The 17,298-nt window shown below is 43.5% G+C and overlaps 1 protein-coding gene across 2 annotated transcripts in view; it reads left to right on the top strand.

Moving 5' to 3' along the window:
- The first annotated feature begins 6,966 nt into the window (after positions 1-6,966).
- LOC121167593 (V-type proton ATPase subunit C 1) overlaps positions 6,967-17,298 on the top strand; it is a 42,732-nt gene continuing 32,400 nt past the window's right edge. The window contains exon 1 of one of the 2 annotated variants that reach the window (XM_040997094.1): positions 6,967-7,126. The gene's annotated coding sequence lies outside the window, so the exon portion shown is untranslated. The remainder of the gene's footprint in view (positions 7,127-17,298) is intronic. The other variant, XM_040997093.1, reaches the window with a different exon arrangement.

The raw sequence follows: 17,298 nt of genomic DNA, 5'->3' as shown, positions 1-17,298 counted from the left end.
AGGATGTATACTAACAAGAAGCTGGGATCAAAAGTGAAGCCAGCTTGAACCTAGGCACTCAACATGGGATGTGAGCACCACTGGGTCAAACACATGTTCCTGATATTTCTTCCTTTCTTAGTTGTTAGTACTTTTTGCCCCATTGTCTTTTAGTATTGTTCTCCTCAATATCTGGTATAATGTAATCTGGATATTATAAATCGCTACCAAAAAAAATAGGTCACATGAGGCCTTCAAGCATAGTCTTTAGTGTGGGCAGATGACAAGGGACTTATATCACAACAACTGAAACATTCTTATGTGGAGTTCTAAACACTCCTGTTTTCACGAGAGCCTTGTCGCGTTGCTTTCATCTTTCTGATCTTTTTTCACTTCTCTATTCCTTCCTCTAACCTCTCTATTCTTCAACTTTTATTCCTTTCCACTAGAGATGGGTTTAATGATCTTTTAGTCTCCATTCATCTAAGCTCTCAGATCATCTTTCACCTGATTAGTTTAGGTATTTTCCCAAACTTGGGAACTTCTTTTCCTAAGGGGAATACCAGCAGGACTTTAAAAAACAAAACAAAACAAAGAGTTATTTATTTTTATTGGAGTCAGATATATATAGAGAGGAGGAGAGACAGAGAGGAATATCTTCTGTCCGTTGATTCACTGCCCAAAAGTGACTGCAATGGCTGGTGCTCTGTCGATCAGGAGTTAGGAACTTCTCCCGGGTCTCCCACATGGGTGCAGGGTCCCAAGGCTTTGGACGTCCTTGACTGCTTTCCCAGGCCACAAGCAGGGAGCAGGATGGGAAGTGGGGCTGCTGTGATTAGAACTGGCATCCATATGGGATCCTGGCGCATTCAAGGTGAGGACTTTAGCCACTAGGCCACCATGGTGGGCTCAGGACTTTGTTTAACATTGTTACTGGTTAAGGAATTCTGCCTATGAGGCGTTTCTTTGGAATGTAGTTCTTCATCACTGCCCTTCTCCTCTGTAACAAAAAGCATATCCCACCACCCCAGAGGACTGGATGTATGTGGACAAGACTCTCATGAGACCCTAGAATGATCTTTTTTCGTTGGCAACTCAAGGTCAACAAAGACTACCAATTTCAGAGTATCACTTTAATAACATGTTATTTAAGCATGGTCAGCTCAGCAACAGGTGCAAAAGAGGAATTGCACACTGTTAATGCAGAGGTAATGAACTTGAAGGCAGTCCAACAAAAGGAGCACTGGCAACTTTGAAATTGTGGGTACAGCCAACAGTTTGCCTTAGGCGCACAAGATGGAGAGGAAGATGTGACACTCTTAGGTAAATCTGGAAAGCATCCTGGCCTTGGACGTAGTGGTGCCTGCACAGAACAAAGTAAAAGTTGCTGCTGCTCAAGATGCAAATGATGATGATGAAGACAAAGAGGATTTTAATGAGGAGGAAGCTGAAAAACAAGGTATAGTGAAAAAATCCAAATGAGATATTTTCAGACCAAAGTGCACAGAATTCAAACCAGAATGGGAAAGACTCAAAATTCTCAATACCCAAATCAAGAGGTTTATGATCTCTCAAAAACCAGGAAAAATAGTGCTGGCACAGTGATACAGCAGGTGGTCCCAGCTTGGGGTTGCACCTCATATCACAATTCCTGGTTTAAGGCCCAGCTATGAGGCTTCTGATTCAGCATTCCTGAAGAAATGCTTGGGAAGGAAAAGATGAAGGCTCAAGTCCTTGGGTCCCTACCACCTACGTGGGAGACCTGATATCATCACTGACTCCCAGTTTTGTACTAACACAGTCCTTGGCTGTTGCAGGTATTTGAGCAGTGAAACAATGGATGAAAGATAATCTGTCTTGCTCTCCTAACCATCCTGTCATTCAATCTTTCTAATAAACTTTTAGGGGATAAAACAGAAAAAGCAATCCTAAGATTCCAAATTGACCTAGTTCTGTAATACACATTAAAGCCAAAAATACAAGCAACTATAGGAAAAGCTGGTTCTTTCCAAAGTGGAAGCCAATTGCATTCACTCCCAGGTGACTGATCAGGAAGCTATTCAAAATACCTGGCAATGGAAGAAGTCTCCTTAAGAAAATAGTTTAAATAGTTTGTTAAAATTTTATCTGATTTTGGGGTACACTCTCAACACAACAGCTAAATAGCTAAATCTTTACCTTGAAAGTGCTACCTGTTCATGTCCCAGCTGCTCCACTTCCCATCTAGCTCCCTGCACAAAGCTTGGGAAAGCAGCAGAGAATGGCCTAAAGCCTTTGGACCCTGCAGCCACATGGGAGACCTGGAAGAAGCTCCTGGCTCTGGATTGGCTCAGCTCTAGCTGTTGTGGCCATTTGGGGAGTGAATCAGCTAATGGAAGATCTTTCTCTGTTTTTCTCTATATAAATCTGATCTACCTTTCCAATAAAAATGATTGCTTTTTAAAAATGGTCCTATTTCATTTCTGTAATAACTGACATGTGTCCATCCTTTCTATAATGCACAATGAGGACTTTCCATGCAGTATTTAAAGACTATCTAGGTTCTGTTCTCAATAATGCATTGCCCAAGTGGCTATTTAGTTTTTAAAGATGGCACTCCACTTTTGCTCAGCTTTATACTTATATGGGCTGTTATAACAGGACTCGGTACTAGAAGTGATCAGACATGGAAATGGTTGGAGGACAGAACTATAGATAGCTCAGATTATATAGATTATACATAGATACACTCAGAATTTTAATAAAGGAGAATTAAATTAATTTTTCTTTTAAAAAGGAAAAGGGAAAGGATAGCCTAGTGGCTGGGATCCTATATGAGCATCGGTTCATGTCCTGGCTGCTCCACTTCCCTTCCAGCTCCCTGATGGAGGCCTGGGAGGGCAGTAGAGAATGGTCCAAAGTCTTGGGACACCTGTAAGAAGCTCTTGGCTTTGGATTGGCTCAGCTCCACCTACTGCGGCTACTTGGGGAGTGAGCCAGGCAATGGAAGATCTTTCTCTCTGTCTCTCCTTCTCTCTGTAAATCTGACTTTCCAATAAAAAAATAAAACCAAGGAAAAATTCTCTATGTATGTCATGGGTACTTTAAGCATAGTAGCTAGTTCTAGACAGGTAGTATTTATTTGTATCTTTAAGTCTAAAAATTAATTTGTTGCACAGCAAAGGAGGAAGGGAGGGATGGAGAAGGAGAGGCAGAGAGAGAATGCACAAGTATTCCTATCTGTTGGTTTACTCCCCAAGTACCCACAATAGTTGGAGCTGGACTGAAGCCAGGAGCCAGCAACTCAACACAGGTCTCTCACAGGTTGACAGGAGCACAAATCCTTGAACCTTCCTCGGTGTGCATTCGTGGGAAGCTGGAGTTAAGGGCCTGGAGTGGGAATCCAACAGGCACTCCATGTGGGATGTGAACAGCTTTATCATTAGGTTAAATGGCCCCCTCAGATAGTATTATTTACATGATTGGGAAAGAGCTGAAGGCATGGCATGCCTCGTACATACTTACACACCTAGTAGGCTCATTCACACAGTATAGAAAGTGAACTGCCTTTTTCTTTGTGAAAATACATTTTCTTACAATTAGGAACAACTATGAAGCTTCATGCCCCAACTTGTATGAAGAGAATATAAAGACAGAATTAAATGGTAAGATGTTGTTTCCCGTGAACATTTTCAAGCCCCCTTGCATTAAACACATCTGTTAGGTTGCTACAAAAGATATGTTAGGTGTAATACCAATTGGAGTGAGCATCTATCGAACACAGCACCCTACATGTATCCTCGGAAGTAAAGAAAGATAGTTGGAAGTAGATGCTCTGCGCTGGGCAGAACCAGGCTGGATTACAACACCCATTGGTTCCAGTGGAAGTCGGGAGTGAAAACAGAACCAACGCAGTAATTGCAACCACCAGCTGATTGGAGCGATGGACGGTGCCAGGCCCTGTACTTGTTAGCACACACAAGAAGTTTCTTTGGAGATCTTCCTATTCTAAATGCTGGACTCAGAACCCTAGCGAAGAAAAGAGAGAAGACAGAACAGTCAACCAACCATCTCAGCTATGATGGACTATGTCAATCAGTGGATTTTTCAAAGACCTCATAGTGCTTGGAGTGGCAAGATTGACAGCGATTCATAACTGTTGCAATATCAAAACCACTTGAGCAAGAACCTCAGAGCATGCCCTACATCCAGGACCTGGGGAGGGTGGGAAATTGGGTGGGCCTTCTCCCTTAATACCCCCCTTTAAACATGAAGGTAACAATATGGAAAACATACTAGTATTATCCACTTTCCTGTAGCCCTTGAACCTTCTTACCCTAATTAACTATGTAAAGAATGTCAAAATAAATTTTATTAAAAAAATAAAATAAAATTATAAAAAAAGAAAATTAAAGCAAAATGATAAATAAAAAAGTTCACTGAAAATTATAATTAAAAGTTAAGCTTTTGTTAGTGTAAAAATAATTTTGAAATCCATATTTTTTTTCATACTCCCTTTTTTCTATAACCTTTCTGAAAACCCCTTTGAGGGCTTAGATGTCAAAACTGTTTTTGCACCAAAATAAATGTATCTTTTTGATTAAAAAAAAGATTTATTTATTTGTTTGTTTATTGCAAAGTCAGATATATGGAGAGGAGGAGAGATAGAGAAGAAGATCTTCCGTCTGATGATTCACTACCCAAGTGACCACAATGGCCGGTGCAGAGCCCATCTGAAGCCAGGAGCTGGAAACTTCCTCCAGGTCTCCCACATCGGTGCTGGGTCCCAAGGCTTTGGGCCGTCCTCAACTGCTTTCTCAGATAACAAGCAGGAAGCTGAATGGGAAGTGGGGCTGCCGGGATTAGAACCGGCACCCATGTGGGATTCCAGCACGTTCAAGGCGAGGACTTTAGCTGCTAGGCTACCTCACAAGGCCTGGAAGTAGTTGCTCTTAACACATGGAGAAACCACGAAGTTTCGAATGCACATCTTAAAATTGTTCCATCAGGGCCTGGTGTGGTAGCCTAGTGGCTAAATCCTTGCCTTGCACCTGCTGGGATCCCATATGGGCACTGGTTTTTATCCCGGCTGCTCTACTTCTCTTCCAGCTTCCTGCTTGTGGCCTGGGAAAGCAGTGAAGAACGGCTCAAAGCACTGAGGCCCTGCGCCCACATCAGAGACCTGGAAGAAACTCCTGGCTTTGGATCAGCTCAGCTTTGGCTGTGGCAGCTACTTAGGGAGTGAACCAACATAGATTTTTCTCTCTGTCTCTCCTTTTTCTGTACATCTCTGTAAATTCTCTCTCTGTAAATCTGACTTTCCAATAAAAAAAATCTTTAAAAATTTGCTTTGTCAGTAGTCTGTATGCTTGTTTAAACTTCAATGAAAGTGAGGTCTGGCACAATGGCTAAGTTGGCTAATTCTTCCCTTGCAGACACAGGGATCCCAAATGAGTGCCAGTTTGTATCCCAGGTGCTCCACTTCCCATCCAATTCCCTGTTTGTGGCCTAGGAAAGCAGCAGAGGATGACCCAAAGTCTTGGGACCTTGCATACAAGGGAGACCTGGAAGAGGCTCCTGGCTTTGGTTTAGGTTCAGCTCCAGCCACTGCAACCATTTGGGGAGTAAATTAGTGGATGGATGATCTTTCTTTCTGTCTCTCCTCTCGGTAAATCTGTCTTTCCAATTAAAAAAGAAAAAAAGTTTAATGACAGTGAAACACATTTCAGAATCCAGGCCCTGAGCCACACTGGCTGCATTTTAGGTCCTCAACAGCTGTTGCAGGTTAATGGGTCTTGCCTGAAGGTTCATTCTGGGATGCCAGAGAAAGCCTCTGAAATTTCTGACACGTTTCTACAGCTGTCCCGCACAGCTGGTTATTGGGATTGCCTGAAAATTCACCCAGACCCCCTGAAGCTCATCAGGTGCATGATGGTTTAGTTGACTGGTACTTCTTGTCCATTCTAATTCTGAAGCTTAACAGATTATCTGATGAACTTCCACAAGGAATTGCAGCATTCGAAAGACAGGACAGGTCAGAAGACCTCGGTCCTTATAATGTACAGTAACAGCAGCAGTCGCTTCCTGGGCATCGTGATAAAATGCCCAGCTCTGTGCTAAAGGCACACTTGATTAAATCATGGTAGCACCTCTATCTGCGTGATTACCACTACTTTGCCGGTGAAGAATCTGACCCTTCCAAGCACAGGGTCACACAGCTGGGATTTCACACCAGGGCGCTTTGCAATTTCCTGTTAGCCCAAAAGGACAAAAGTAGAAAAATCTCAAATCTCTGCTATTTCCCAAATTTGATGTTGGAAACTGGAGGACCGCCCCGCCAACACACACACACCTTCCCAAGCACACGCAAGGTTCAGCAGCGCAGCCGCTACCTGCTTTTCAGAAAGGCCACACTTCCCGCTTCCATGCCTGTGTCCCATGTGTGGATGCAGGTTCATCTGTCTGTGAGGCCACAGGCTCCCCCTGGGCCAGCATCATGCTATCCTGGAGAGAAGGATTCGCTTCAGCAGGTCATTCTCAAAAACAAAACCAAACAAAACCCCACAAACAAAAGCAGCACCACGGTGGGTGCAGGGCAAATGGACTATGCACATTTATGGAATGAAGCTAAGCAGACGGCAAGGAAAATGTGAATTAGGGGACGTGAACTACTAAGCATGTTACTCAGCGAGGCTGTTTGAGGAAAATTCCCAATGCGAAGGAGCCCAAGATGGGGGACTGAACAGAAATTCTGACCCGCAAAAACCTTCTCTTGGAAAATGTTAAGGATGGCTGCGGTGACGTTCCCAAGTGGCGGCCGAGACTCGGCAGGCGACCCTGCGAGCAGCTGGAAACCGGATCCAGCCGGGAACTGGTCGCCAGACTCCCGGGGCCCCGGCTCTCCGCAGGCGCCTGGTCCCGCCCATGCCCCAGGCCCGGCGGCGGCGGCGGGGACTGCGGCTGCGCAGTGGCGCACCAAGCGCGCCAGGTCAGCTGACTGCTCCGGCCGGCACGTGACTTGCTGTGTGGGCGCTGGGGTCGAGGAAGCCGTGAGGCCGGAGCTTAGGTCGGGGAGGGATGGAGCGCTGATCCGTTAACGTCTGCCAGGCTGCCTGCCTCCGTACCTGTACCTACCTGCTGCCACTTCCTCGGTTGACACCTGCCTTGGGTCAGTGAGCGATGGCTGTTCCGGATGGCGAGCACTGGCCGGGCCGGAGCTTGCGCTGCGGTCGCCGCCGGGGAGGGATGGGGGTGGGCGCAGGGGCCGAGGCCTGGGCGGTGGGGCTGGAGCTGTCTGGTTGGATATGTCCGCTTTCTCAGCGCCTGGGGCCTGGCTTTCGTTTCTAAGGAGGAGGGGGTGGGGTAAAGAGGACAGAGCTTAAAAAAAGAGAGAGACCCAGGGCGTCCGGGACCGTTCTCTTGTGAGCGTCACAGCAAATCCGTGCCACCTGGTTGAAGGCGGCGACAGGTGACAGAATACCCAGGCGAAGACTTGGGATGGTATGTAGTAGGTCACACGGAGGAGCCTTCAGGAGGTGTACACCGTGGCGTGGAGGTTAAAGGGCGTAAGAACGTCCCCCCCCCCCTTACTGCACGCAGGGGACCCTCCAGAGGGCACACGATCCTGATAGGGGCAAGGACACAGAGCCAGCGAACTCAAACCATTTTTGAAATTTGATTGCAGTGGGGGAAGGGAAGCCCATAAAAAGAAAAAAAAAATCCCAAAAGGAAACTTGCTGAGTGTCATAGGCAAATGGAATACCTGAGAAACACAGGACAAAGAGGAAGCTGGGCTTCTTTTCAAAGGAAGACGTAGTGTGTTAAGGCGGAAGGGATTTAGGAAGCACTCGGGACTTGGTGCTGCTAGGCCTTGGAGGAGTGGGGCTGCTCAGCCTGGAGCCTTTAGGAGTTCACACACCAGTGTTGGGGAGAGAAGTCACACACCCAGCCATTAAAGGATGTGTGGGTTTTTTTTTTTTTTCCTATATAATTATCCAAGAACATGCCAAGTGCTTTGGGGGTGTGCTGCGGGGCCAGGTGTATGGACTCCTGCTTCGGGCAGCTGGCTAGCTGTCCTGGAGGAAAGAGAACTGGGAAAGATCTGGGCAAGCCGGTGGGAGTTTAGCAGGTGTGTGTGTTTTCTTGGTTGAGAGGGACTTTTTCTAGTCAGGGAGATCCCACAGGGTTTGAAGGGAGAATCAAAGTAGAGAGAAGTAATGTATCTGAGGGAATCAGAAGTTCCGGTGTGGTAGATTTCTTTGTGGAAAAGTGGAAAGTGTAGTAAGGGGCTGGGTCAAGAGAACATTTGACTAACATTATTTACATATTCATTCAACTAATGGATGTTGAATGAGTGCTGTGTGTTTCCTGTGCTGAGGCTAGAGCTTAGAAAACACAGTCTTCTTTCCAGAGTGTACAATAGTTATGCTGAGGGACTGATTTTTAAATGTTACTTATTTGAAAAAAGTTCATTTTTTGGAAAGGTGACAGGGAGAGACAGAAGATAACGTCTGTGCATGGGGCCAGTGGAGGCCAGGAGGTTGGAACTCCAGGTCTCCCATGTGGGTGGCAGAGGCCCAAGCAGCTTGGACCATCTTCTACTTTTCCAGCCATATTAACAGGAGCCCTCAGGACTTGAACCGCTGCCAGGATGCAAGATGCTGGCATTACATTGTATAGGATAGATGGCAGCTTAACCACCTTACCCACAGTGCTAGCCCCTGGCAGGATGGATTTTTGATGAATCTCATACAAGTGTAAAATGTGCTGTCAAGAGCCAGTGGTGTGAAAGAGTTTACCAGGATCATGGCTAATTTTAGAATGCTTTGCCGAGTTTTGACCCAAGACCTCAAAAGGGGGCAGAAAGGACGAAGTAAAGGCGTGAGTGAGAGGAGCAGCCCAGGCTCACGGCGCAGTGTATGCCAGGGCCCTGAGGTGTGCGGAGGAATAACACTTTTGAGAAGTTGTGGGAGGGCTGGTGTGGCTCTAACAGGGAGGGTACAGTGTGAGAAATCTGATCAGGAAAGCTGGTCAGTTTTTTTTCCCTCTAAAATCAGAGGGAAGCCAGTGAAGAGTATAGGCAGTGGGATGAATCCAACTGTGGCATTGAGATCATCTTGTGGAGTGTGAGAAAGGTGGCCAAAGTCAATGAGGGGAAGACTAGGTGAGGGGAACATTGTAGAGTTAAAAGTTATATAACCTCCTGTATGCACTGAAGAATGACAGAGAAAGTCTGATTGGGCTCATCTTAGCGGAGCTAGGGGTTTGTGGAAGTTCCTGCCCTGTCTGTCTTTGTTCTTCTGGGTCTTGGAAAGATTCAAGATGAGAACACTATTAGGTGTGTAGATAGGAACCTCTCTAAACCCCAGGGACTAAAAACAGATGAAATACCTGGTGTGACCCGTGGTCTTCTGACTGCTGATGTATTCCTGCTGCTGGCCTCGTTAGTATGTTGTATGCTCTTTGATTTAGCACTTGGAGTGAAATTTTTCTCTTAGGCCAGCTCTAAGGGGTCTGATCAGGAACTGTTTGAGCCTGTGTGCAGCCATTCAGCTTGCAGCTGAGTTGAAGGAGGTAAGACTAAGAGGTGAGTGGCAAGCCTCAGGTTGTCAGCCACAGCAGGGAGGCTAGGAGCAGGTCTGCCCTGGTGTTGAAGACGGCGCCTTGGGCTTGTGCCCTAGACTACATGCATCCTTTTCCCTTCTGCTATGCCTTGGTGAATGCTAGGGAAACAGAGCTTAGGGCCTGAGAGCTACCTGGTTAATGTAACTCTGTTTTTAAAGCTGAGCAGGAAATGCTCATTTTTATTTTTAGGGCATTAGTCTTAGGAATCTCATTTACTACCTTCATTTTTGCTACCTAAAAAGAAACCTTGAGGGTTTGAAAATCTGATTCTGTGTTCTTTCCAACACATGTGTAGTAATTTCACTGGCTACAAAGCAATGACAAAATAAACCTGCATAGAAGATCTCCTCCAAGCCCACAAGTCCCAGTGCAGTTTTTCAAAACTTCTTTCTGCTTGGGAGTACTGGTGGGTGTAGCCAAATACTTCCTAGTTAAATGTGTCCTTTTGTATATTTTGATTTATCTGCATGCCCTTTGGATGTGAAAGTGTGTATTTAGTTATAATTTCATCTTAGATTTCCATTTTGTGAATGTTTTTAAGACCTTATTAGCACCACCATTAGCATGATGCCCTTGGAAAGATGGTCAGTGAATTAGGGCAGTCTAACATTTTCAATTGACATAAGTGATCCTTGAAACTAGAATTTTCAAACTATATTCTTCTTTTTAAAATAAGATTTATAAGCACTGTGATGTCATAGTAAAGCTGCTGCCTGCAGCTTTATTTATTTATTTTTTATTTTTCTTCTCGCCTGGTAGAGAGCTGGATAGGAAATAGAGCAGCTGGGATGTGAACTGGTTACTGTATGGGATCCTAGCAGATGCAAGGGCAGGATTTAGCCACTAGGCTATCACATCAGTCTCCTAATAGGTTAATTTCATCATCTTTTTGAACCAGCCTATAGTTTCTTTTTAAAGAAGATTTATTTATTTTAAAGATTTATTTATTTATAGGAAAGTTAGATATACATAGAGGAGGACAGACAGAGAGGAAGATCTGTCCGATGATTCACTCCCCAAGTGAGCGCAATGGCTGATGCTATGCCTATCTGAAGCCAGGATCCAGGAACTTCTTCTGGGTATCCTATGTGGGTGCAGGGTCCCAAGGCTTTGGGCCGTCCTCGACCGCTTTCCCAGGCCACAGGCAGGGAGCTGGATGGGAAGTGGAGCTGCCGGGATTAGAACCGGAGCCCATATGGGATCCCAGCGCGTTCAAGGCGAGGACTTTAGCCACTAGGCCACGCCACCAGGCCCGATTTATTTATTTTTATTTGAAAGGCAGAGTTACAGAGAGAGAAGGAAAGATAGATCCTGTTACTGGTTCATTCCCTAAATGACCACAATGGCCAGAGTGGAGCCAATCTGAAGCCAGTATTTTCTTCTTGGTCTCCCCCTTGGGTGAATGGTCCCAAGGACTTGGGCCATCCTCCCTGCTTTCCCAGGCCATACACAGGGAGCTGTATCAGAAATGGAGCAGCTGGGACATGAACCAGCACCCCTGTGAGATGCCAGTGCTGCAGGCTGACGCTTTGCATGCTATGCCATGGATGCTGACCTCTAGTTTCTCTCTCTTTTTTTTTTTTTTTTTGCGTGGGTGCTCTTGGTGTTTTGGATAGGATCAGCCCTCATTTAGCTTCCCATCAACTAGATGGTGATTAATGTTCCCCACGTGGGAACAGTGTGCAAGTGCTCTGTGTATTTCCATCCAGCTCCTGGTGGGGAGGTGCTGTGTGATTGCAGAGCATGCGGGTGGTGCCATCCTTTATTTGTTGGACAGGTACTGCAGGACACAGAGATTCAAAGTATTTTTTTTAACTAACGTATCATCAAGTTTACTAACTTAATGCTCCTTTTTGAAGTTTTTTTTTTTTTTTAAGATTTACTTATTTTTATTGGAAAGTCAGATATACAGAGAGGAGGATCTTCCATCTGATGATTCACTCCCTAAGTGGCCACAATGGCCAGAGCTGCTCTGAACCAAAGCCAGGAGCCAGGAGCTTCTTCCAGGGATTAGAACTGGCACCTATATGGGATCCCAGCATGTCAAGGCAAGGACTTTAGCAGGTAGGCTACCGTGCCAGGCCTGCCTTTTTGAAGTTTTAATGTAACTGTTATAACACTACCGAAACTAGGTATTTTTCTCTTTTAAGTTTTCATTTATTTGAGAGGCAGGGGAATGAGTTCACATCTTCTGGTTCACTCTCAAAATCCTGTGAGGACCAAAGCTTAGCCAGGGCAAAGCCAAGCTCCAGAAGCTCAATTTCTGTTTCTCACATGGGTGGCAAGAACCCAACTATTTATACCATCACTGCTGCTTCCCAGGGTCTGCGCTAGCAGGAAGCTGGAGTCAGGCACTGGAGCCAGATGTCCAGCCCAGACACCCTGATGGTAGGGTATGGGTGTCTTAATTGCTAAAATGAACGCCTACCTAGAAACTATGTATTTCTTTAAGAAACTTGTGCAAAAATTGCATGGATAACTCAAAATAGATTCCTTTTAGTTTCATTAAAATGTAGTTAATAATTGTGTGTCCTTGGGCAAGTTATTTTATTCATTCTTTCAATGTCTGCAAGTGAGGCAGTCACATGATAACATCTACTTTGAAGGGATTAAGCATACAATTGCTTAATAGGTTGATGTGCACGTGGTACATGTACAGTGCTTTTTTTTGTTAAGATTTATTTATTTTTTATTGGAAAGTGAGATATACAGAGAGGAGGAGAGAGAGGGGACGATCCACTCCCCAAGCAGCCACAGCGGCTGGAGCTGAGCTGATCTGAGGCCAGGAGCTTGTTCCATGTCTCCCACACAGGTGTTGAGTCCCAAGTCTTTGGGTCAACTTTGACTGCTTTCCCAGGCCACAAGCAGGGAGCTGGATAGAAAGCAGGCTGCCAGAATATGAACCAGCACACATATGAGATCCAGGTGCATGCAAGGCGAGGAGTTTAGCCACTAGGCTACTGTGCCAGGACTGTACTGTGTTTGTTACTGGTAATTACAGTCTTAAGCTTACAGAGTCACAAGTGGAGAGAAGTCATTGACTTGATAAATGTACCCACCATGTTTGAGTTATATGCTGTTGTGATTCAGTCACTGTTATAAATGACCATCCCCCAAAGAAAAGAGAAGCAGTGGTTAGGGAGCCTTGAGTGTTGTTTCAGGGAATCCCCTGACATGGAAGGAATTGTTTGTTCTCTGGGTCATTGCTGAGTTGCCTGTGAAGAGATGGAATTTTAGGGAGCTCAGGAGGCTGTGGTTGTGATCAGTAGTAGGTATGCTATAATGTCTTCCTAGCTGTGTGTGCCAGGGCAGGCAACTTTACCAGCATTTTCTAGAAATTTCCCAACATTATTTTGAGTTTGTTATCTCCCCAACTTAGCTAGCTAGGAGCCAGTTTCATGCTAATCATATATGTGAAAACAGGGCATTGTTTTTTCAGATTTATTTCTAGTCAGCTATGGAATGAAAAGATGATAGTTTACAGAAAAATGCATCTATTAATGGTAAAATTGTCTTTCGTACTCATACTGATGGCATGAAATTCAGGGAATCTTTAATAGGATTATAGAGCATCTATAGGTCAGTTGAAAATAAAATGCATTAAAGTTAATATTTATTTCATAAGGTTACATGCTCTAACAATTTGAATGTCTCATTCTATGTGAATCAAAAAAAAATATTCCCTGAAAGATAAAATCTGTCTTTTAGTTGCTGGAAACCTTTAAATAACTTATGTTGTGAGTAAACCCCTCCACAGTCCCAATGCAGCTGCTTCTGTTTGGAAGGATAAAACTTGTACGCTCTAAAGGAAAGCATTCTTATTTTTATTTGTTTGGCTAGTACTGTTTAGCCTAGGATGTGGCATTTTTTTTTTGGTATGGCACTGGTGCTATGTAGGTTAGGATGTGGCGCTTTTTAAAAATGAACGAGCTGTGGTGTGTGCTGCATACCAGTCAGCTGTGTTACAAGCTGATGTGCACATTCGGAAGCTGGGTGGTATTTCCCTGATGTCTCAGGCATGCCTTTCCTCATGCTTGTGAGAATGCGCTGCTTAGTAAACTCAATACAGTCATCCTTCAGGATCTGAGAGGCATTGGTTCTGGATTCTGTGGGGATACCGAAATCTGTGAAGGTCAAGTCCCTCATACAAAATTACATAATATTTGCAAGTAATTTATGCATGTCTTTTTGAGTACGTTAAATCCTTTCCAGATTACTTATAATTTATTACAATGTAAATGATGAGTAAGTAGTTACAAAGTGTTGTTTAGGAAGTAATGATGAGCAAATTCGGAAGCTGGGTGGTATTTCCTGATGTCTCAGGCATGCCTTTCCTCATGCTTGTGAGAATGCGCTGCTTAGTAAACTCAATACAGTCATCCTTCAGGATCTGAGAGGCATTGGTTCTGGATTCTGTGGGGAACCTGAAATCTGTGAAGGTCAAGTCCTCTTCGGATCGGCATAGCATTGGCCGTTGCGCTCACTTGGGGAGTGAATCATCGGACGGAAGATCTTCTTCTCTGTCTCTCCTCTCTGTATATCCGCCTTTCCAATAAAAAAAATAATAAAAATAAACCTTTAAAAAAAAAAAAAAGAAAATGTGTCTGTATGGCATAGACACATTTTTTTTTCCCCTGAGTATTTCCCAATGGTGGTTGGTTGACTTTTCACCTGGGGGACTGGTGCATGTGGAGGGCTGACTGCATTTCCAATAGCTGAAGAGGAAGCTTTTATTCATGGACCACCTTCCAGGCATATCTGATTTCTGGGGAGAGATGGGTGCGTTTCAGAGAGTGCGGTGTTGGCATCAACTAAGGTTGAGGTTACCTATGAGCTAAGGTTGGGGTGCTCAGCTGCTCTCTCTAGTTGCCCCTCTCCTGGGCCAGGCGCTTACCTTCCTGCACAGAGGTGGTGCTGGCATGTCTCCTGCCCAGGCTGTCACTCCAGCGTCTGTGTTGTGGTGACAGTTCCTGCTTTACTGTTTTAATTTTATAATCAAAGTAATTGTGGTAGGAAGTAACCCACAGATTCAGACTGTGGGAGTAGAATGTAGTTAATGCAATCAGAAGCTTCAGCACTCTAGTCATCAGGTTTAGTTTTTCTTCCTTGCTTCCATTATGAAAAGGAATTTACTGCTTTTAAAGGAAGACAGTATACTTACTGCGGTCAGACAAGATAGCAGAATTTAAAACTTTGATTCCTGCTTCCCTCATTCTTTTTTTTTTTTTTTTGCCAGAATTTTTCCCATCTTTGCCTCTGCATGAAGAAATCCTGCCCAACCCCTGCATTTGCTTTACTTTCTATTTTTTTTTAAAGGAGATGTAGGTTATGTTTTTATTTTTTTAAGTATTTTTTTTTAATTGAAAAGGCAAATTTACAGAGAAAGAGACACAGAGAGAATGATTTTCCATCCTCTGGCTCACTCCCCAAGTGGCCACCACCACTGGAACTGAGCCAGTCCAAAGCCAGGAGCATCCTCTGGGTCTCCTACATCGGTCCCAAGCATGTGGACCATCTGCTGCTGCTTTCCCAGGTCACAAGCAGGGAGCTGGATGGGAAGTGGAGCAACCGGGATGTAAACTGGCACCCATATGGGATCCTGATGGATGCAGGGTGAGGATTTAGCCATTAGGCTGCCGCTCTGGGCCCTATACATAAGGAATTTTAAATCTGTTGTATTCTATACTTTATGCAGTAAATAAAACTGCAGTCTTGAGCAAAGCAAATATTCAGTTTTTTTTCTATACGAATATACAGAAAGAACAAAAACTTTAAAATTTACTCACAAAAGGTAATCATTTACAGGTTTTTTTTTTATAGCTTAATGTTTGTACCTACATATATTCCAGTTTGCTTTTTAAATGTAGGCTTAGCTAGGTTGAAGGATATGCACATTTTGATCAATAGTGCTAAATTACATTTCGCAAATTTCTCCTTTTCCAAAAAAAAAAAAACCCTTTATTTGAAAGAGCAACAGAGAGGGAGAGAAATAACTCTTCCATTTGTAGATTCACTTGGGTGAGTTGTGGTCAGGTACCATGTAAGGCCTTTCAACAGTAGGCCACGTATCCAGTGGTGGTCCTGTGAGATTATGTCATCTAGAGTTATCATAACCATCTTAGTTTATGCAAGTGCATGCTAACTGTTTGCATGATGAAATATTCTAATGATGCATGTCTCAGAGCATATCCTTGTGGATGAACAATACCTCATGGTACTAGCCTCTTTGAGCATTACTCCCTATGCCACCAGTTGTCCTACAAATTAATAATTGCGAGATAGTGGCTCAGAAGTGTGCGGCAAAGTACAAAACACAAATGGCATCTTTTCCTCATCCTCAGGAATAAAGCCCTAGAAATACAAAAGGTTCAGCTCCACTTGAGAGCTAGAATTGGAGAATTTTCTAGAATTTTCCTTAATATTTCTGGACTGTAGTTCTGTTTAGACTTGATCATTACCTTGTTTCCTTTGATTCTGGTAAAAGTTCAGTGAAGTAAAAAGGACAGGTGTTATTTATAGATGAGAAATTTTTTTTTCATGTCTTGAAATCCTTTGGAAACGTGTTAGATGAAAAAGCATTTCTGGGGTTCTAGAAAGTGTGATAGTGACATCTACTGTAAAAGCTTGTGGTGGTACAGTCTTTGCAGAAGCTGCAGTTTAGATAACCCAGTGCTCAGGAAGAATTGACTTGTTTACCTGCTGTTTTTAGGGGATAGGAAATATAAAATATGTCCTCAAATAGATTGAATCAGAACCACTTGTAGAAAATAATATACAAATAAAACCTCAATTTCCCATAAAGCTAACACCATTTAGAGCTGGGTTACTAAAAAGTTGAAAGAAGCTATTGTATTCTTCAAGCGTTTTAAATAGGAAGGTACTCTTGTAATCACTGTGCAGGCTAACAGAACTAGATTTAGTCAGTACTGGAGTATTAGGAAGAGGAAGGCAGAGATGGGGGAAATAGTCAAGGCCAAGTGGCCCAAGGGAAGAGCGAGGGGAGCAGGCCTTGGAGCAGCTAGATGAAGTGACTCGTGCAAGAGGCAGAGACAGCTCTCCTGCTTGTGTCTGGAAATGACAAAAAAGCTTCCTGAGATAGGTATAACTGTAGCTGGAGCTCCTCCCTTTGCATCAGTGTGCAGTTAAACTGCTGGGTGTATTGACCCAAAAGTATTTTATTAAAAATCCAAACAGCAAGGAAGCTTACATTCACTATTTTATATTTGATCATAAGACGATACTAAAACATGGCAACATTTCTACCAGGAGGAAAAAAAAAGTATACATGATGAGTTAACTTGGTAACTAATTTATTCCATATTGTACTTCAAAAATGTTACTAATTTTTTAATGAATTTTCTAAGTAGGCTAATTTTTTAACTTTACACTGTTTTTAAAATAATACTTAGTTTTGTGATACTCCAGATATACAGAATATGTTTAAATGCTTCAATTGACAGACATTCATATACTGCTACTTAGATTTCATAGGTGTTAACATTTTCTCATATTTGAGAAATAGATTTTTATTTGAAAGAAATAAAATCTTATATACACAGCTAAAGTGCCTCTGTCCTTGCCTGTTGTACTTTCTGCAAGCATGTGACTGTGAACAGTATAGGCCATTATGTGTTTTTTAAATTGTGGAAATAGAAACTCATAATATTGATTTCTAAATTTGTTTTCATCTGCATGGAAGGCAGGGTGACAGAGACT

Source organism: Ochotona curzoniae, unplaced genomic scaffold, assembly GCF_017591425.1.
Source record: "Ochotona curzoniae isolate NIBS_2020 unplaced genomic scaffold, NIBS_Ocur_1.0 patch4, whole genome shotgun sequence".
Classification (NCBI taxonomy): Eukaryota; Metazoa; Chordata; class Mammalia; order Lagomorpha; family Ochotonidae; genus Ochotona; species Ochotona curzoniae.
The sequence above is the reverse complement of the archived record's forward strand: the minus strand, read 5'-3'. Positions and strand labels throughout refer to the sequence as shown.